The sequence below is a fragment of the Caretta caretta genome, chromosome 2 (genome assembly GCF_965140235.1).
Source record: "Caretta caretta isolate rCarCar2 chromosome 2, rCarCar1.hap1, whole genome shotgun sequence".
NCBI classification, from domain to species: Eukaryota; Metazoa; Chordata; order Testudines; family Cheloniidae; genus Caretta; species Caretta caretta.
The window spans coordinates 31,776,762-31,783,112 of record NC_134207.1 but is presented as its reverse complement, the minus strand read 5'-3'; the positions used below and the strand labels follow the sequence as shown (position 1 = coordinate 31,783,112).

Sequence of the window (6,351 nt, the reverse complement as noted above, 5' to 3'; positions counted from 1 at the left end):
CGTCTCAGGTAAGCTGAAGTATATATGTTTTAAGACCTGCCAAACAATTTCCTTAAATAGGAACTTTGTCCATCTGTGTCCATTTTGGATTGTAATATCTACTTTGATGTATTTTTAAGGTTGTTAACCTAATAAAGAACTCTGAAAAGTTTATGGGAAATATTCTAGCATACAGTGCACTAATTAGGATTGTCAAATACACAAGTCAAAAGCAGACACAAGCTATCCCACAAAGTATGGTATATTTAGCCATGCAACTCTTATATCTTTCTTTTCTGCATACTTTACCTTTTAAAGTTCTTTAGGCTAATCTTGACAGAGAGACAGGTATTGATTTCATGTTCAATTTATTACTTACTGTTCCACAGGAGACTTGCATACAGTGTGTGTTCTTATAGTTACTGATCTAAAGCCCACTGAAGTCAATGGGAGTCTTTCTCTTGGCTTCAGTGCACTTTGGAACATCCCCATGGAGTTTTTACTTATGTTCTTTCTTGCTTTGATAATTTTTCTTACTCTAAATTCTGATTGAGAAAATCTGTTTGCTGTTAGTGTTTGGAAAAGCATGATAAAAATAAATAGAGAGGTATTGATGACTCAATCAATCAGAAAGAAGGACTGTTACTCATTACTTCCAATACAAATGTAGGATGATCTGAGATTAGCTCAAAATAAGAAAGCGGTTGTTGCTTCAAACCAACACTTTCATTTAGATGAAGGATAGAGGTAGGGATTATTATTCCTTCCTTCCCTTCCACCCATATAATCTCATGTTCTCTTACTCTCACTGACAAAGCATCATGAACAAAAGAGGTAAACACTAAAATATCAAAAAGAATATCCCTACCCCAAGCAGAGTTCTTATCCCCCAAAAGGGAAAGTGACAGAGACTCCTTGAAGCCCACTGGAGACTTCACTATTGCTGTTGATTGTATGTGGAATATGCTCAGATAATATGGTGATGGACGGCACTATTCAATTTTACACAGATATTCTGGCAGATGGAAATAAAAAGGAAATTAACCTGTTCCATATCCCTAACATTCAGGTTGCATTAGTTTAAATGTAAATTGTCTCTTCTGATTTGTTTCATGGTTTTGTTGTGAACTGATATTCTGTGGAAATCATATCCCAAAAGATAGAATCTTAAGCATTTAAAGTCTCTCTTTTTTGCTCTCCACTCCATTGCTTTCCATTTCAGCTTTCCCCATGTTCATTCAAGCATTAATTGTGACTCTTCCAGCTAGGAAGATGGGGAATCTAGTCAGTTTATGAAACCTAGGGCCTGCACATCAGGCTCTCCAGGTTGGATGTGTGACTTTTAGGCTTATTTTTCTCTGTGTATAGATAAAAATATCCCATCACCCTGTACACTAACCTTAGGTCTACCCAAGGAGGTAGTATGGCCTATTATTTAGACCAAGGCACTGGTACTCCTGGTTTCTATCTAGCTCTGCCATTGACTTTGTACAACCTCTCTATCTCTGTTTATTCATTTAATCCTAGGGAGGAGGAATGGTCCAGTGGTTATGATAGTAGCCTGCATGGTGAAAGACCTGAATTCAGTTCTCTGTTCTACCCCAGACTTCCTGTGTAACCTAGGGTAAGTTAATTTGGTGACTTAAAAACTTTAGGCAACTAACTCCTAGAATCAGGTCTCAATGGGATTCCCAAAGCCCCCAGTAAGCTGCTCCCAAATTCTGTGGGTGCCTAAAGATGCTTGGTGCCTACATTTTTGCAGCAACACTTCCCTAGGCACCTATGTTTCTGCCTCTCAGCATGCACACTGCAGCCCCTTCTCCTGTTGAAGCTGTTTCACAGTGGATAAATAATGAACAAAACTTTAGATCAGAGAGAGAGATAATGCAAGCATGAGACTCTGTAGCCTGATGGTTAGAGCACTTCCATAGGTGGTGGAGACCACTGGGGCAGGAAGACTGAATTCTTGAACTGTTTAAATTCGCCATCGGAATATCTCATATCCCTGTGGGTAGAGCACTCACTTGAGAGGTGGCAGGTCTACATTCACATCTTGTCTCCCCCTCATGTGGGAGGAGGGAATTGAATTGGGGGGCAGGTCTCCCATATTCCAGGTAAGCACCCTAACTATTGGGATAAAAGATATATGGGAGGTGCTCTTCTTTCTACTCGCACCTAGCTTCTTGCCAGAATGATGTAGGCACCTAATGCCAAGAAAGGGTTTGATCCTGAGAATCCCAAACAGAGGGAGGTGCCTCTCTGTGGCAGGCCCGTCCTTAGACATACACAAGGTATGTGGCTGCATCGGGCACCTGAAAATTTGAGGCAACCCTGGGTCTTAGTGTCCACCCTTCCACCTCTTCCTATCCCTGTTCTGACCCTTCCTGCAGGCTCCCACCACAGCTGGCTACTGCAGCCTGGCAAGTCTTCCTCCAGAGGGGATCTAGTACTTAAAAGTGAAAAAGGCTTCCAGCCTGCCAGACCTATTAGAACAACACTGAAACTGTTAAAGAGCCAATGAAGCCATTTAACAGGCATTTGCCAATCCCCAGGTATATACTGTCAGTTTCTGAATTTACTGACAAAAACAGCAGTGCATTACTATCATATTTACTCAGAACATGTTAGTCTTTAGTTTAAAATTTGCTTTAAAAATATTTCATTAGTGTGTTGCTGAAGATTATAAAATCACATCTCTAAAAAATCCTTGCATACATTTTTAGATGCACAAACTGAGTATTCATCTTTAGCCTTAAATGCTTGGATCTTCAGACATACTTTTTAAAATAAATCTTTCAAAAGATCACCCTAATCTAAAATACACACGTGAGCCCAGGCTGCCATCAGGCATAGGGGCACCAGTTTAATAATACTGCATAGGGCCCCATTAATCCTTAGGACAGACCTGCCCTGTGGAATGGGCTTTGTTGCCTGTTTCTGTGAGAGGGTGGGGCTGAGTGCACATCCCTTGGTTTAGCATCTCCCCACTGGGTAGCTAAAGTGAGGAGCTGCTTAGCATGCTGGCTTTTGTGAATCCTATTCTGAAGTTCCTATCTCTCTCCATACTTTGTATTGGACCCAAAGTGCCAAATTCAGACTTTGTGAATCCCAGTGATTTTCTAGTCACTTAGAAGTTAGATGTGGAAACATACAGGGTCACCATGCCCAGGTTTCTTTGTGAATCTAGCTCTTTATCTCTCTCTGACTCACATCGCCATGTGGATAATAGCACTCTCCTACCTCACAGAGTATTGTGAGGCTAAATCAAATAAGATTGTGATGGGCTCAAATATTACAGTAATGGGGCCCATACAATTAGTGTATATCCATCTGTAAAAGGTGTACGGTAGGACTTATCTACTTTACCTCAAACTCATATTGTGATGTTTAACTAATGGTTGTAAAGGACCTTGAGGTCCCTGGAGAAAAGGCACTAGAAAAGTGCATACTGTTATTGTAATTATTCTCCATTTAGCAGTTGGACTGGGTTCCCATAGAGCCCTGCTAATCCTGTGCCTGATTAGACAGTATAACTCATTGTTCTCTCTGACAAGCTTCAGATCTTCCAGATCTCCTCAATAGAGATGCATGAGAGAGGGAGAGTAAACTTAAAAAGAAAAGGAGTACTAGTGGCACCTTAGAGACTAACCAATTTATTTGAGCATAAGCTTTCGTGAGCTACAGCTCACTTCATCGGATGCATTCAGTGGAAAATACAGTGAGGAGATTTATATATACACAGAACATGAAAAAATGGGTGTTACCATACACATTGTAAGGAGAGTGATCACTTAAGATGAGCTATTACCAGCAGGCGGGGTGGGGGGTAGAAAACCTTTTGTAGTGATAATCAAAGTGGGCCATTGCCAGCAGTTAACAGGAACGTCTGAGGAGCAGTGTGGTGGGGGGGGGGGGGAATAAACGTGGGGAAATAGTTATACTTTGTGTAATGACACATCCACTCCCAGTCTTAAGTGATCACTCTCCTTACAATGTGTATGATAACACCCATTTTTTCATGTTCTATGTGTATATAAATCTCCCCACTGTATTTTCCACTGAATGCATCCGATGAAGTGAGCTGTAGCTCACGAAAGCTTATGCTCAAATAAATTGGTTAGTGTCTAAGGTGCCACTAATACTCCTTTTCTTTTTGCAAATACAGACTAACACCGCTGCTAGTGAAAATTTGTATCTGGTTAGTTTTTAAAATGTAGAATGTATTTGAAATGATGCAGTTTCTCTTCATGATTTTACAAATTAAATGTTTGGTAACAAACAGATCCTTATCTCTTAGGAAACTGACAGTTGTCTTTCTGCTACATATCATGGCTCTGAACTATACCGTGACAGGTGAGTTGTAACTGATTCTGCTGCTACGAAAGCATAGTGTGCTACAAAATAAAAATAAAGTCAGATGTTAGTAATATAGGATATATGACAAACAACTGAGGACAATAGTACACAAAAGCACTGACCAATTCATGTCACTATAATCCTTTTTTCTCTCACTGGAAAATATAAAATCATTAACCAACATTATTCATAAATAATACTGATACTCTTAAAATGGGAATAGCACATCTGCAACTTTGTGAAAATATACTTCTCTGTTTCTAATGATTTTTCATTTCTTTGACTGCAAGTTAGGCTACTTGTAACCACAAATACAACTAATTACAACTGTGGATCTGAAAGCATCATTCTTTGATGATGAGGTGAGCAAGAAGAGAGTAACTTAATATATGCTGACTATTTCACTTAGTGGTGCCTTGATGCAAGAAATCATCCTAATTCATGATTAATCTTAAACACATGTGCAAGTGCTTTCCTGAACTATGGACAAACTAACTCAGGAGATGAGGTAAACATAGTACTTTTTGTTTTTTTTTTTTTGGGGGGGGGGGGGAGAGTAAATTTTTCTTTGGACCAAAATTCCTTACATAGGAAACATCATCACAAATCAAAGTTAGTATCTGTGCCTCTTGTGGTGATATGAAAAACACACGACAATACATTGTGAAATTTTAAAAGGAAATTTCACCTTATTTCAGTTGTCAGAACCTAGGGAAGTCTATGTGGATGGTTTTGCTAGAGCAATGCATGAGATGGATGTAGTTCATCATCAACAAAAAAGTGAAACTGACTACAGGAAAAAGGTGACTTCAAATATGCAACTACACAGGAAAAATGGAGAAAAATATATTTACTGATCTACTATTTACTATTTACAGTCTTTCTGCTCTGGTGATTTTAGGAGTTACTAACAAAAGCAGCTATAAATTTTTTTGATTAGAAGCTGATACTCCAGTTGATGTTGTCAATTTAAAACCAGAATTTCTGTAAATAGTCATGATTACATACTGAAAATTCACGTTCTATGAATATATTGTACTAATCACTTACAATTGGCTGTGTTGCGGAACATTCCTGCCAGTTTGATAATTGCTTGAATGAAATTTCTGAAAAGTGAACACAAGGACCATGAACAGAAGTGAGGCAACTGGTTTTAATGAGAACAAAAACTCATAGGAAATATTTTCATGAGCAGTCCAGCCACAGTCCGGTGTAGTTTTTGTGAGCTCTGAGCTCACAACACTTTACTACATGCCTCCAAAGTTACAATCCTACAAATGAGGAAGATGACAATATTGGTTTAAAAAATTATCTGGGTTAGAGGAGAAAAGGGAAAATAGATCATGTCAGACTAACCTAATATATTTTTTATGAGATGACTAGTTTGGCTGATGAAGGTAATAGTGCTGATATAACATATTTAGACTTCTTTTATGAGGCATTTGTCTTGGTACAGCACAACATTTTGATAAACTAGAATAGTGTATAATCAACATCGAACACACTGAATGGATTAAAAGCTAGCTAATTTATGGGTCTCAATATAATTGTATATGGGGAATCGTCATTGAGTGAAACGAAAAGGAGTACTTGTGGCACCTTAGAGACTAACAAATTTATCTGAGCATAAGCTTTCATAAGCTACAGCTCACTTAATTGGATGCATACTCAGTGAGTGAGTATGTTTCTAGCGGGTTCATACAGGAATTGGTTTGCTTGGACCTGTGCTATTTGACATTTTTATCAATGACTTGGAAAAAAACATAAAACCATCACTGGTAAAGTTGTCAGAATGTTACCTGATCTATGGATTGTGTATCAATTATATTGTTCACGGAAGAATTCCCAGTTATTACTCTGAGGTCTGACAAGTTCTTGTTCCAAGAGCAGGCCCAGTATTATTAAAATTACTCTTCAGTTGGGAACCCAATGTGCACAGTTACCACACTCACACTTTGCGAACCCTTCTGTATTTGCAATAGTGTTATTAATAGGTTTAGCAAAGTCACAAACATT

The 6,351-nt window shown here is 38.6% G+C and overlaps 1 long non-coding RNA gene across 1 annotated transcript; it reads left to right on the top strand.

Moving 5' to 3' along the window:
* The first annotated feature begins 1,512 nt into the window (after positions 1–1,512).
* On the top strand, positions 1,513–4,675 carry LOC142070735 (uncharacterized). The gene is made up of 3 exons (XR_012666687.1): positions 1,513–1,603; positions 4,277–4,332; positions 4,630–4,675. It is a non-coding gene; the product is annotated as an uncharacterized LOC142070735 (long non-coding RNA).
* Positions 4,676–6,351: the final 1,676 nt, after the last annotated feature.